This window comes from Oryctolagus cuniculus, chromosome 5 (assembly GCF_051225735.1).
Source record: "Oryctolagus cuniculus isolate XC-2025 breed Fujian yellow rabbit chromosome 5, ASM5122573v1, whole genome shotgun sequence".
In the NCBI taxonomy this organism is placed as follows: domain Eukaryota; kingdom Metazoa; phylum Chordata; class Mammalia; order Lagomorpha; family Leporidae; genus Oryctolagus; species Oryctolagus cuniculus.
This window is the reverse complement of record NC_142871.1, coordinates 27,539,168-27,554,058: the sequence shown is the minus strand read 5'-3', so window position 1 is coordinate 27,554,058 and position 14,891 is coordinate 27,539,168. Positions and strand designations below refer to the sequence as shown.

General features: G+C 39.4%; 1 long non-coding RNA gene and 1 pseudogene across 1 annotated transcript in view; both read right to left on the bottom strand.

The window, feature by feature from the left end:
* Positions 1–1,491: 1,491 nt before the first annotated feature.
* The window catches only part of LOC149126444 (uncharacterized), a 110,442-nt gene continuing 97,042 nt past the window's right edge, over positions 1,492–14,891 (bottom strand). The window contains exon 3 of the long non-coding RNA XR_016233394.1: positions 1,492–1,623. This is a non-coding gene — a long non-coding RNA (uncharacterized LOC149126444). The remainder of the gene's footprint in view (positions 1,624–14,891) is intronic.
* LOC149126445 (U2 spliceosomal RNA) lies at positions 11,243–11,394 on the bottom strand (annotated as a pseudogene).

The following is a 14,891-nucleotide window of genomic DNA, read 5'->3' as shown; positions in this document are numbered from 1 at the left end:
TGTCCCTTTTTCCCCACATCCTTCCCAGCATCTGTTTTTGGTAGAATTCTGAATGTGAGGCATTCTGACCAGGGTGAGGAGAAACCTCATTGTGGTTTTGATTTGCATTTCCCTGATTGCTAGTGATCTTGAACATTTTTTCATGTGTCTGTTGGCCATTTGGACTTCCTCTTTTGAAAAATGTCTATTGAGGTCCTTGGCCCATCTCTTAAGTGGGTTGTTTGTTTTGATGTTGTGGAGTTTCTTGATCTCTTTGTAGATTCTGGTTTTTAACCCTTTATCTGTTGCATAGTTTTTTTTCCCATTCTGTCAGTTGCCTCTTCACTTTTCTGACTGTTTCTTTTGTAGTACAGAAACTTCTCAATTTGATGCAATCCCAAATGTTAATTTTGGCTTTGACTGCCTGTGCTTCTGGGGTGTTTTCCAAGAAGTCATTGCTGGTACCTATATCTTGCAGGGTTTCTCCAATGTTCTCTAATAATTTCATGATGTCAGGTCATAGATTTAGATCTTTAATCCATGTTGAGTGGATTTTTGTGTAAGGTGAAAGGTTGGGGTCTTGCTTCATGCTTCTGCACGTGGAAATCCAATTTTCCCAGCACCATTTATTGAATAGACTGTCCTTACTCCAGGGATTTGTTTTGGATCCTTGATCAAGTATAAGTTGGCTGTAGATGTTTGGATTGATTTCTGGTGTTTCTATTCTGTTCCATTGATCTATCCATCTGTTACTGTACCAGTACCATGCTGTTTTGATTACAACTGCCCTGTTGTATGTCATGAAATCTTGTGTTGTGATGCCTCCGGCTTTGTTTTTGTTGTACAAGATTGCTTTGGCTATTCGAGGTCTTCTGTTTCTCCATATGAATTTCAGTATCATTTTTTCCAGATCTGAGAAGAATGTCTGTGGTATTTTGATTGTTATCACATTCAATCTATAAATTACTTTTGGGAGAATGGACATTTTGATGATATTGATTCTTCCAATCCATGAGCATGGAAGATTTTTCCATTTCTTGGTATCCTCTTCTATTTCTTTCTTTAAGATTTGGTACTTTTCATTGGGCCATCTTCTACTGCTTTCCCAGCCCATAGCAGAGAGGTAGATCAGAAGTGGAGCAGCCAGGACACAAACCGGTGCCCACACTGTAGGCGGAGGCTTTACTTGCTATGCCACAGTTCTGGCCCCATAGATAAAAATCTAAAAAGATAACTCTTCCCTCCATTCTTCCCTCACATTCTTCTGTTCCGTTCTTTTTTCTTTAATTTTTTCAAAAACATAATTTCAATGTACTTTATAATCACATTTTTATGCATTCTTTTAAATTCCTTTTTAGAGGCAGTTCATTTATCTTTTCTTCTTCACAATCTGATGTTAATGAATATTACTGTGTTCCTTTTGGGGAGCCATATACTTTATTGTTCATGTTTTTTGTGTTTCTATGCTGATTTTTGTATATCTGGGGGATTGTGCATTGTTATTTCCTCTGGGTGTTTTTATTTTTTTTGATTGAAATTTTTATTCTTGGAAATGTGCCCCTTTGGCTTGGTGGAGTGCTGGAGACTTGCACTGGAATTCCAGGGTTGTGCACTGCTTGGGGGCTGCCGAGCTCTGGCCACCACCTGTGAGTGAGGCAAAAGTCCAGAATAAGACTTCCAAGTTGGAAGTGGTTTAGCACCTCTGGCTAGTGTGTTTCCAATCCTAGCCCTTCTCTCTGCTGATTGGTGGCCTACTGAGAGCTCATGGTTTATCTGAACACCCCACCTATCCAGGCACATGTACCATACAGTACACCAACGCACTTTATAGCATTTTTTCCAAGCCCTCTGTGAGATGTGTCCCCAGCATGCAGGGAGCTCCTTTGACCACAACGGTGCATAGGAACCCAGCCACAACCCATGTCCATCTCAGCTCTGTAACCTAGGCCCAGAACTCAGAGCCAAGGCACAGGGACTCCTTTCTTCAGCCTGTGAGCTGTCTCATCCCTTGTGTGATCTGCCCGCTTTTCCTAAAATCAGGACTGAGATGGGCTACATCTCCACCACTGCAAATTGTGTCCAGCACTTTGGTGGAAGGATTGGGGAGAAACAATGTGTACTTCCTTCATGGAGCAAACTAGTTGCTCCGCCTCCCCGCCAGTTCCCCAGGCGTTAATCCAGGGCAGTGAGAATCTTGTAATTCTTCCTCAAAGTTACCAATGTCATAAGTTGTGGCAGCCTCTTCTCCAGCTTGCCTGGGAATATAGTGGTTCTCAGTGCCCGCCATGAATATGCAGGAGTTGATGGACTAGTGTGGCTGGCAGTTGTGTGCCTGTTCACTCACTGCTCTGTGGCATCTCTGTTCTGTTCTGACCATTCTCCTCTGAAAATTTCTCTCAATCAGTCTCCTACGAATTCACTCCTTCTTTTGTTTTCTGGTATCTGTCTGTGGCCTAGGTCAGTGTAACTTCTCCCTAGTCAGCCATCCCGTATCTCTAGCATTCATTTTTAAAATTGGATTGTGTTACTTTTTTTCATTATTAGTTAAAGAAAAGGAAAAAAAAAGTTTAAAATGTGTTCATTTTTCACTATGATTGTCCAGGTTAATTCTAGTTATAAGAATCTGTATCGGGCCGGCGCCGTGGCTCACTAGGCTAATCCTCCACCTTGCGGCGCCGGCACACCGGGTTCTAGTCCCGGTCGGGGCGCCGGATTCTGTCCCGGTTGCCCCTCTTCCAGGCCAGCTCTCTGCTATGGCCAGGGAGTGCAGTGGAGGATGGCCCAGGTGCTTGGGCCCTGCACCCCATGGGAGACCAGGAAAAGCACCTGGATCCTGGCTCCTGCCATCGGATCAGCGCGGTGCGCCGGCTGCAGCGGCGGCCATTGGAGGGTGAACCAATGGCAAAGGAAGACCTTTCTCTCTCTGTCTCTCTCTCTCACTGTCCACTCTGCCTGTCAAAAAAAAAAAAAAAAAAAAAAAAAAAAAGAATCTGTATCATATTTATCCTTTTAAAATATTTAAATATATCTGCAACTTTAAAAATAACTGATGTTTTAAAAAATAGAAAAGTAATTTTAAGTTCACACTGGTATATAAATAAAATACATGCTAATAGCATTGAAGATAAGACCTGAAAATCAGTGTTGTTAAGTATTTTGCAATTCACATAAAGAGATATGATTCTTTGAATCTAGGGTACACATGAAGATCATTCAAAAAGTTCTTGAGAAGTATATATTGTGACAAAATTGCACATGGCTTTCAAAGATGTTTGCACCAAAATTTACTTACTTTTAACTCCATTTTCCATGAACATTTTGAAGTACCCTCACGTTGTGTGCTTTCATTCATGTGAAATGTCCAGAAAGAGTCTTAGAGAAACAGAAAGTGAATCATAGTCACTACAGCTAGGGAAAGGAACTCGGAAGAGATTGACTATTCATGCAGTTAACAAACTTCTGGGGATAGTAGAAATAATTTAAAAGAAGATTGTGTAATATGTAATTGGTAATACATTATATTTGGAGCAGGTTGAAATTAGTATACTTTGCAAATGTATTTTGAGTCTTCTCCTTTGGGGTACATTGTAGGTTTTCCCCTTCTTGCAATTAAATGAGTCCATGTGAGTTTCTTTGGCCAGAAGCATGGTGGGTGTTACATACAAAGGAAAGCTTTAAGAGTGAGTGCATTAGTTGCCGTATCTCTGTCCCCTAAATATTAAACTATTGTTACATTAGCTGGCTCACTACCCAAATGTTCCCAACAGCTGGGACTGGGTGAGGCCAAATCCAGGAGTCAGGAACTCAATTAAGACCTCCCATATGGATATCAGGAACCTACCCACCTAATCCATCTTATACTGCATCCCCGTGTGCTCATTAGCAAAAAGCTGGAATCAGAAGCAAAGCCATAATTCAGATCCAGGCACTCTGATATGGAATGTAGGCATCTTAACCACTGTGCAAACATCTGCCCCTGAGGTCATATATTCTTTCAGTAATACCACCACTTGTGAGAAACACATCTGTTTTTGCACAAAATCTCTGATTTAGGGCGCATAAGTATGACAGGAGGGAATGATTAGAAATTATAGATCTTATATTTTAAATTGATGTGATTACAAGAACGGAATAGTCTAATTTTTTAATCTTCCATTTCCTCTGTCAAGGCAGGATGCGAGGAGTGGTGCTCTTCCTTGTGGGTAAAATAGCTAAGCAGAAATCAAGGAAGAAAATGCAAGATAGAATGTGAGTTAAAATTCATTATTTCAAAGGCCTCCTGAGACCTCTCTGGAAAGGTTTTTAAAGTTATTTAAGTTGGGTGCAACATAACATTGTCAAGATCTAAATGAAAGATTTAGTTAATCTCAATAAATAATAAACAATTTTTTAGTTGTCTTGATACCATATACATAAACCTCCTCCAGAGGCTTTGGTGTTGGTATGCTTTTTTGGGTAGGATTGAGGCATTTTGGCCTTATTAGGCCAATTATCACCATTAAACTATTACACATTTGTTATAACCATGTCAGTTTAACCACAATTTCTAATATTCATCTTTAAGTACTTCAAAAGTTATTAAAAAATCAGATAAGAATTGGGCAATGAAGTACTCTGTCTTAGTTGATAATGGTCACAGAAAAACTTTCACCAAATTAGTTCATTTACCATGATTTCATTTCCAATGTTTACGGAAAGAATTTCCCGTAAAAACAAAAAAAAAACTGAATAAAGAAAAGGAAAGAAGTTTAAAATTTGTTCATTTTTCACTATGATTGTCCAGGTTATTATTTTTATCAGCAATAAAAATGACTTGAAGTTTAAAATGAAATCAATCGTTAACTCTTGCTTGTTTCTTCTGGATAGGCTTACATTTTGGTTTTAAATACAAAATTGATGCAACTGGAAACCATTATGGTGAGTGAAACAAGCCAGTCTCAAAAAGACAAATATCATTTATTGTCACTGATATGTGGCTTTTTGTATAGGATACAAAAATGTATTACATTTTGTGACAAGACTGTCATTTTTAGCCCTGTTCATACTCATGTAGAATTGTGGTCTTCATACTTTGTATTTGTTGAATATTTTGGTTAGTGGTGAATTCAACCTGTAATTATAGAGTACATTAAAATTATGTCTTTGCAAAAATTAATGAAAAGAAAACCACAGAGGGAAAAAAAGAGGGAATAGAGGAGGAGGAAAAGAAGGAAGAATGGCTATCTTGAAACTGTACTCGTGAAATACATGAAATCCATTTTCTTTATATTAATGGAAATAAAAAAGAAAAAAAATGTAGAGAAACCCATTCAGACCGACAACATGATCCAGATCAGAGGAGCTAGGATTTTTTTTAAATATGTTATTTTATTTATTTATTTGAAAAGAAGAGTAACTCAGGAGAGAGAGAGAGAGAGAGAGAGAGAGAGAGAGAGATCTTTCATCTGCTGGTTCAGTCCTGAAATGCCAGCCTGTGCAGGGCCAGGCTGAAGGCAGGAGCCTAGAACTCCATCTGAGTCTCCCACATGGAGTACAATGCTATTATGCACTGCCTTCCCAGGCACATTAGCAGGAAGCTGGATTGCCTGATCAAATGCTGAGTAGCCAGGATTTGAACTGTAAGTGTGATATGGAATGCAGGCATTTCAAGTGGCAGCTTAACCTACTGCACCACAACACTAGCCCCAAGTTAGGATTCTGAGTATATAAACTATGCTAATTATGTTGTCTTTTTTTTTTTTTTTTTTTTGACAGGCAGAGTGGACAGTGAGAGAGAGAGAGAGAGAGAAAGAAAGGTCTTCCTTTGCCGTTGGTTCACCCTCCAATGGCCACCGCGGCTGGTACTCTGCGGCCGGCGCACTGCGCTGATCCGATGGCAGGAGCCAGGTACTTATCCTGGTCTCCCATGGGGTGCAGGGCCCAAGCACTTGGGCCATCCTCCACTGCACTCCCTGGCCACAGCAGAGAGCTGGCCTGGAAGAGGGGCGACCGGGACAGAATCCGGCGCCCCGACTGGAACTAGAACCCGGTCTTTTTGATTTTCAATTTCAAGATTCTCTAATAATCTAAACTACATTATAGATGGCACACATATTTTAATATTCACTCACAAATTTGTGTCCACATATAGTGAATTGAAAACAAGCCACTAATCAAATTTCAAACTCAGTACACAATTTTTCTTTTAAAATTATAATGAATGAAAACCTCTAATCCTGTTAGATATTTCAAATGAATATACTATATCAAAATACATCGCAGATCATGTCTTCAAATTTCAAATGCAGATTTTAATATAAAATCAACTTAGACTTTTCCAAAAATACTTTAAATCTCTAGATTTATTACTGTATTTCTGAGACAAATGAATATACCATTTAAAAATATTACTCATTAAATTAAAAGTAAAACTACAGTAGTATTTCAAGATTTACATAGTTTATGGTTTTGTATGTGTATACATGTTGGAAGTAGTTTTACATAAGAAAAATGCTATTTTACTAGTAATTTGATACTTATTTTCTCTACTTCCATAAATATGTGCTTTTTTTTTTTTTATTTGACAGGTAAAGTTATAGACAGAGAGAGAGAGACAGAGAGAAAGGTCTTCCTTCCATTGGTTCACTCCCCAAATAGCCACCATGGCCGGTGCTGAGCCAATCCGAAGCAAGGAGCCAGGTGCTTCCACCTGGCTTCCCATGCAGGTGCAGGAGCCCAAACACCTGAGCCACCCTCCACTGCTTTCCTGGGCCACAGCAGAGAGCTGGACTGGACGAGGAGCAACCAGGACTAGAACCTGGCACCCATATGGGATGCTGGCACCGCAGGCGGAGGATTAACCAAGTGAGCCATGGTGCCAGCCCAATAAATATGTGCTTAGAACTAGACAATTAACCTCAACCAGTAGTTCTTAATTTTTTGGCCTCTAGGACCACTGTAGGGTCCTCAAAATTATTGATGATCAAGGAAAAGCCTTTCTTAATTGGCATTAAAACTGAAAAATTATATACATGTATGTTATTGATTCACTTTAAAAACAAAAATTTAAGGTGATTATTGTAAACAATGTATTAAATATTGTATTTTCAAAATGAAAACCTTTAGAAGAATTAGCAATGCTTATTTGTTTTCAAATAATGCTAGTGTCTGGCTTAATGTAAGAGAATGGGATTTTCATCATGTCTTACATATTTCATTAGCTAATAGAGCAACATGGGAGCCTTTGGACCACAGTTTACAAATATTTATTGCCCTTAACTCTTGATGCTGTCACAAAAAATGTTTAACATGATGGTAACAGAATTTCCTTTCTGTTCTTCTATTTGGTTTTTGAAACTTTCTTCCAATAAATTAAAAAGATCTATCTTTTTTCCCTTCTTCAGTCATTTCTCCATATATGTTTTTGAGAAACACCTTTGACCACTGAGATAAGAAGATGATTTAGATATGGTACTATACTAATGTACTCAAAGTTTGGAAGATAAATTTATATAAAATAAATTCCAAATCCTGGCAATTAATTTTATACCAAAATCATGGATGAAACATATGAGAAATACAAAATATATTCAGTCCCTTCTGCCTGAGACAATCGTAAAGCAAGTGGGCTTCTCTTACAGATAGATAGCATTGATTCTCAATGACTCAGATGAAAATCTGAAAATGTCAATGTAAAGAAACAGCATTTAAAAATTGTGAAAATGTGAGTTTGAGGTGTAGAATGAAGGAACAATACAGTGTGATAAATACCAGACTATGTGAGCCTTCATATGTCAAATTAATCAATATATGGACACTGCATAGGAAACAGAAAATCCAAGTTAGAATCAATCAAACCCACTTTCTAACTAAAAACTTGTGAAAGCTCTCGTCAACCTTTAAAAACACTATCTGTACAGAGTGTTAATATGACTTCATTTTTTTAAGACTCCTAAGAATTATAGTCTAAGTAAAACACGTGGAAGTGATCTGTGTCTTTATAGGCAGATAAATGATTTTACCTCACCATAGCCATTTGTAAAAAGGAGCAATGGAAAACAGATCATTTGATGTTTGTTTTCATGGAAATGATGCTCTAAGTAAAGCATGAACAGAATTGAAATCTAGACGCCAGAGGCATTTGATACACCATATGAAACATGCTAATCAATTTTGGCAGAGATGAAGAGAAGCAACAAGGATAGAGAAACCTATGGAGGTCAAATTAAAAGCAAATTAAAAGCAACGCATTACTATTGAGAGATTGCTACTTCTCACAAGTGTTTAGGTCACTTCCCTGGATTTAAGACACAGTTTATTTTTAATACCTTTTATTGAGGCATGCTCTTAGGAGATGATAAATGAGAAAAAAGGGATAAAGCATGGGACCAGTGCTGTTGCATAGCGGGTGAAGCCGCCACCTGCAGTGCCAACATCCCATATGGGTGCTGGTTTGAGAACCAGCTGCTCCACTTCTGATCCAGCTCTCTGCTATGGCCTGGGAAAGCAGTGGAGGATGGTCCAGGTTCTTGGGCCCTTGCACCCACATGGGAGAACCCGGAGGAGGCTCCTGGCTCCTGGCTTCAGATAGGTGCAGCTCTGGCCATTGCAGCCAACTGGGTAGTGAACCGGTGGATGGAGGACCTCTCTCTCTCTCTGCCTCTCCTTCTCTCTCTGTGTAACTTTTACTTTCAAATGAAATAAATAAATCCTTTTTTAAAAAGGATAAGTATGAATATAAAAATAAGCAAAGGTGTTCTCAGCTGAAGTCACTCAATATTGTTTAGCACATAGAAATCTGGGTGCAAATTAGACCCCTTATTTGGGCCCAACTTGAGTTAAGGGGCCAATGTTGAGTGTCTCCATGTGATTCTGTCATTGGTTGCTGGGTGGGAAGTAGGTTCCCTATCTCCAGGTGGCTACACTCCTATTTAGCTGAGAGTCCTGCAGAGAGGAGAGCATTTCTGCATGTCAGGAGCCAACACTGAAGGAATTCTGGGGTCTACAAGGCAAACATCAGTGTACAGAGATACAACTCCTCAAAGAGCTCAGCATTCACTCTCTTTCTCTTTTTTTTTTTTTTTTTTTTTTTTTTTTTTTTTTTTTTTTTTTGGACAGGCAAAGTGGACAGTGAGAGAGAGAGACAGAGAGAAAGGTCTTCCTTTGCCGTTGGTTCACCCTCCAATGGCCACCGTGGCCGGCGCGCTGCAACTGGCACACTGCGCTGATCCGATGGCAGGAGCCAGGTACTTATCCTGATCTCCCATGGGATACAGGGCCCAAGTACTTGGGCCATCCTCCATTGCACTCCCTGGCCACAGCAGAGAGCTGGCCTGGAAGCGGGGTAAATGGGACAGAATCCGGCGCCCCGACCAGGACTAGAACCCGGTGTGCCGGCGCCACAAGGCAGAGGATTAGCCTAGTGAGCCACAGTGCCGGCCCAGCATTCACTCTCTATTAAAATTAAGCTTCCTTCTGTCATGTGGTGGAATAAGAAGGCCATGCAAAGATGGCCGCTGGCAAGTGAGCGTCAATTACTCAGGAATGGCTTCAGAACCCATCTGGCAACAGAGCCTGTCTGGCAACAGGCAGTGATTGGTTACAGCATAAACCACCCCTTGATCAGATTGGTTGCCTCGGCTATATAAGCTGCTTCACCAACTGAAATAAACGAGTCTGCAAGCTGCTCACCTGACTCTTGTTGTCTTTTTCATGACTCCACGCCTCTTGCACCTACTGTGCTTCTACTCTCAGAATGAATCCACAGCAACACTGTCAGGCATTCTACTTGTTTATAATCTTCAGGCAGTTTTATAAGAGGAGGTATTTTAGGAAGAAATAGCTGCCAGTTGGTCCTGGTTGATCAGCAGTCAGTCCTGTCATGTCATCTCATCCTCTACCTCTTTAACCGAATTTCCCTCCTGGGAGGCAGCATTACCTAGCAAGTTCGATAAAAAGGGTGAATCAGAGTATTGAACCCTCTTTGGGATGATCTCACTCGGTGATTTTTGCTGCCATTTACCATCATAAATAGAAGTGATGGAAAGCAATGAAGTGTTAAAAAACATAAAATAAAAATATGAAGCTACAGGTGAGGGCCTGAAAGAGATACCCTGGGCCCAGGCTGGAATGATTTAAACAACAAAATAAATAATGATTTTGCTCCATTATAATGAAAAGAATAAATATCAATATCTCTGCAGTGATATAAATAAATGATACAAAATAAGTATCTTATATTTTATTTTGTCATTAATGTGGTACGCAAAGAACAGATTCAATGTAGCTCACAGATGCAATTTTAATGATAAAATGATATTCTCTTCCTTTCTCCATAAGTCCATATTTTCCCTTCCTCTTTCTTTCTCTTCCCTTCCCCCCCTCCATTCTTCCCTTCCTTCTTCTCTCTCTCTTTCTTTGAGATAACATATTCTTAATTTACATTACAGTCAAGGGCTTCACTAAATATAAAGTTCAAGAAATAAAAAGTAAAATGACCTTAGCTCAGTAGGAATATACAAGCAATAATCAGTTGGAAAAAGTGAGCATTTTTGGAAGGTGCCACGGCTCACTAGGCTAATTCTCCGCCTGCGGCACCCGCACCCCGGGGTTCTAGGCCTGGTTGGGGCGCCGGATTCTGTCCTGGTTGCTCATCTTCCAGTCCAGCTCTCTGCTGTGGCCCAGGAAGGCAGTGGAGGATGGCCCAAGTGTTTGGGCCCTGCATACGCATGGGAGACCAGGAGGAATCATCTGGCTCCTGGTTTCGGATCAGCGCAACATGCCGGCCATAGTGGCCATTTGGGGGGTGAACCAATGGAAAAGGAAGACCTTTCTCTTTGTCTCTCTCTGTCACTAACTCTGCCTGTCAAAAAAAAAGTGACCATTTCACCTATATATAGTACATTTTAAAATAATCTCAAATCATTAAAACTACAATAGTATGACATATTAGCCAAAAATTTGACAAAGATATGAAACAAAGTTTGACAAAACCGTATTTGCAGCAATACTGATATACACAGGCATTTCTTTCTGAGTGGTGGTGGAGCAAAAGTATGACCCAGCAGTGAATATGCATTGTAGAAGCCTGGATAAATGGGGGAGCCTGGTTCCACTCCTGACTCCAGTTAGATTCTAGCTTCCTGCTGTCATGCTCCTTGGGAGGCAGCAGTGATGTCTCAAGTAGTTAGGTCACTTCTCTCCATGTGAGAGACCTAGATTGTGTTCACAGCTCCTAATTTTGGTCAGGCCCAGCCCTAGTTGTTGTAGGTTTTCAAGGAATTTAAATGGATTGGAGATTTCCTCCCTCCTTCCCTTTTTCTCTAGTTATACCTCTCAAATTAAATAAATGAATATATTTACAAAAAATTAAAACAAAATAAATGGTATGATGGGCTACTTATACACTTGATCTTAGCCAAAAGGCTGAGAAGCAATGATGGGATACCTCTAAAGAAGTCTTTCAGTTACAGTTAATCAAAGCAGAAGTAATAAAGTAAACAGAAAATTGCCATAAAAGAGGACAACAGGAATAATCAAAGCAGGCAAAATGAATTGATGAATGCTCAAGTCAGTGTGTGAAAATCGAAGGAAAAGCAAGGTTATTTTCATAGCTATAAAGTATCTACCTCTAAATATTTAATTACCATGATAGTTTTCACCTTTATCCACCAATTCTTGATACTTCTCCTTCTAGGAGATAGAGCTTAATTCTGTTTCCTGTGAATAAGGGCTGGACCTAGTAATGGTGTCTAATGTAATGATATGGAAACATAAAAGGAGTGCTTTGCCATGGGGAATTATGGCAAATATCATCTGAAACAAATGAACAAATTTATGTCACTAGCAGTGAGATAGTTGATATTATGTGCTCCCTGACATGATGTAATGAGAAAGGCACATCACCTCTGTGGAATTCTCCCCCAGAATCCCAAAGCTCAGTAAGAAAATGCTGTAAAATACCTCACCACTTGCTATGGTTTAGCTGTGGTTTCGTCTCTGAACTAATGTAGGAGTTTAAAATCTCAATGTCAGGAAATAATGATATTAAGAATGTGTAAGTTTAATTCAATTATGGTACTTGAAAGTACCCTTGGGAAGTGACTGACTAGATGAGGTCACTGGGTTAGAATTCCCATGATTGAATCCTGGTGGATTTATAATGGGGGGGAGAGAGAGAGAGAGAGAGAGAGAAAACAGACTGAACGAGACAGACAAATACAACTCCTGTTTCTTACTATGCGATGCTTTGTGACATATTGGGACTCCACTTGTAAGAATGCCAAAGTTTGTAGCTGAACTAAGAGGGCCTTCCAAATCTCTTTGAACTGCGAACCTCCAGAATCATGAGAAAGAAACAAGCAAAAAAATCTATGTAAAATAGTTTGCCTTGTGTATTGAGTACAATAGTAATAAAAAGCTGAGAAATACATCACTATTCTTCAAAAGCATCAAGACCATGGAAATGATGAATAATTGTCACAAACAGGAAAAGAATAAGCAGGAATGAAAATTAAACAAATTGTGGGATCCTTTATTGAATCTTGGAAGAGAAAAAGGACAAATGAGTAAAATTACATTAATAAAGAAATGAAATTCAATTAAATTTGCAGTTTTGTTCATAGCATTGTACTGTTTAATCACTTAGTTTTAATAATTGTATCATGTATTTATTATGCTAAAGTTAAAGAAACTTAATATGAAATATAGGTAGCAAGTTCATATATCATTTTTGCAATTTTTTGTAAGTCTAAAATTATTTCAAAATTGTTTTTAGACTGGCACTGCGGCTCAATAGGCTAATCCTCCACCTTGCGGCGCCGGCACACCAGGTTGTAGTCCTGGTTGGGGCGCCAGATTCTTTTCCGGTTGCTCCTCTTCCAGGCCACCTCTCTGCTGTGGCCCGGGAAGGCAGTGGAGGATGGTCCAAGTGCTAGGGCCCTGCACCCCATGGGAAACCAGGAGAAGCATCTGGCTCCTGCCTTCGAATCAGCACGGTGCGCCGGCCGCAGCTCGCCAGTCGTGGTGGCCATTGGAGGGTGAACCAATGGCAAAAAGAAGACCTTTCTCTCTTTCTCTCTCTCTCACTATCCACTCTGCCTGTCAAAAAACAAATATTTTTAAAAAGCCATACAAGAACAAATATCTATTTATACCTCATCAGATCAGCAGAATTCCAGATATAATATTCTTGTTCACCCCATCATTCAACAGTGATATTATATTCTCTAAAAGGTCAGTTACTCCACCCTTGCTACTCAGCAGGTCTATTGGCATAAAGAGCACATACAATAAACAATCTTAACTTTATATTAGCAGGACATTTACTATGCTTCCTAATGAATCAACAAGGTCTCTTGGATCAAGTCCTCTTGACCTATAGTGTACAAAGTTGCCGTTGTAAAAAGTCAGAGTTCCTTAAGTAGAACACACAGATTGCTGGTAACTAGGCCCGAACTAACTTTCAGCTCCTGATTGCTGGACCTATGTGTTCAACCATCCGGGATGCAGTACTCTATGTTGGGCATTGGCTTATGGTATAAAGCTCATCCTACATAATGGTACCTCAGCTGTCATATTATTCTTTGCAATCTATTATATTCAAGATATCTTCCATGGCTCTTCAATGGTGTGTTGATGGTGCAGTAAATGATAGGATCACTTTGTTCCATGATCATGTGCTTCTTTCCACACTTCTTTTCCATAAAGCTGGTCTATAGCTCTAAAGTGTTGTTGTATGACCTTCCACATAATAGGTTAAAGGAGAGGAAATCTGTATCCAAAATTCATTCAAATTCTCAGGAAAGCCTATTACCTTTTCCAGTTCTGAAAGTATCTGACATAATTAACATGCTAACAAGTGATAAATTCTGAAGGAATTGCACCAATTTAGGAACCCAGCGCTGGTCTTTGTTTCTGGCTGCTTGTGTTTTAAGCAGTGGCAGCAGTTTGATCAGCGTTAGTAAAATCTGCCACTACTATATTTAAATCACATACTTCTTTTCAGTTCTATATATCCCCGATGAAATGAGTCCCTTTGGGTACTGGTAAGAAAGTTCTCTGAGTCTAAAATTTAGCTTTAAAATAACAATTAATAAATCTAAATTATTAATAAATAGATTTGGGCCTGATGTTTTTTCTTTGTAATGCATCAATAAGGCGTAGTCTTAGCTACTCGACCACACAGTCCTCTTAGTTATTATTTGCTTGAACTCATATAATGCAAAAGGCAGACAGTATTTCTCCTTCCATCTGTTACCTTCCCCAATTCCTCTTCTCTAAAAGTGAAAGACAGTAACTGCACTCATAAGTACAAAAGAGCCAAACAGTACTCCACCTGTCAGCATAGATATCATCCTCATTGTTTTATGTACAATTAATAATTAACCTCACAAATATCATCAGAAGAGCCTACATTGTAGGACCACTCCTCTTCACAGCTGACTTATGCTTAGTTCCTTTAAAGCAGAGCCTCTTATAGTGTTTCTTGTGAAAGTGAATTAATTATTGAGGCATATTCTCAGGGGAAAGAAATGGCGGAAACAAATTGTGAGACTTCTCCCTTTCCGTAATTGTGTAAGACATAACTCATATTCAACCTCTTCCTGGAGATGTATATACATAATATTGGCTGGTTCTCTGGAAAATCGATGCTAACACCAGCAGGTAATAAAACAGAGTAGGTTTAACTAGAGATAGTCCGCATAGCTACATGGATTTCTCAAGTGCAATCCCATCTGAAGGCAAGTAGGCAGGCTTTTGTTCCCCAGAGCATCAATTGAGCTGGAGGGAAGGGCTGACAAAGGAGTAAGAGAACAAAAGAGACTGGGGAGATAATTTATTAGGCACAGTATTGCCATGTAAAATACAGGGCCCCCAGTTAACTTTGATTTTCAGATACACAACGATTTTATAGCGTGTTATAAATCTTGATT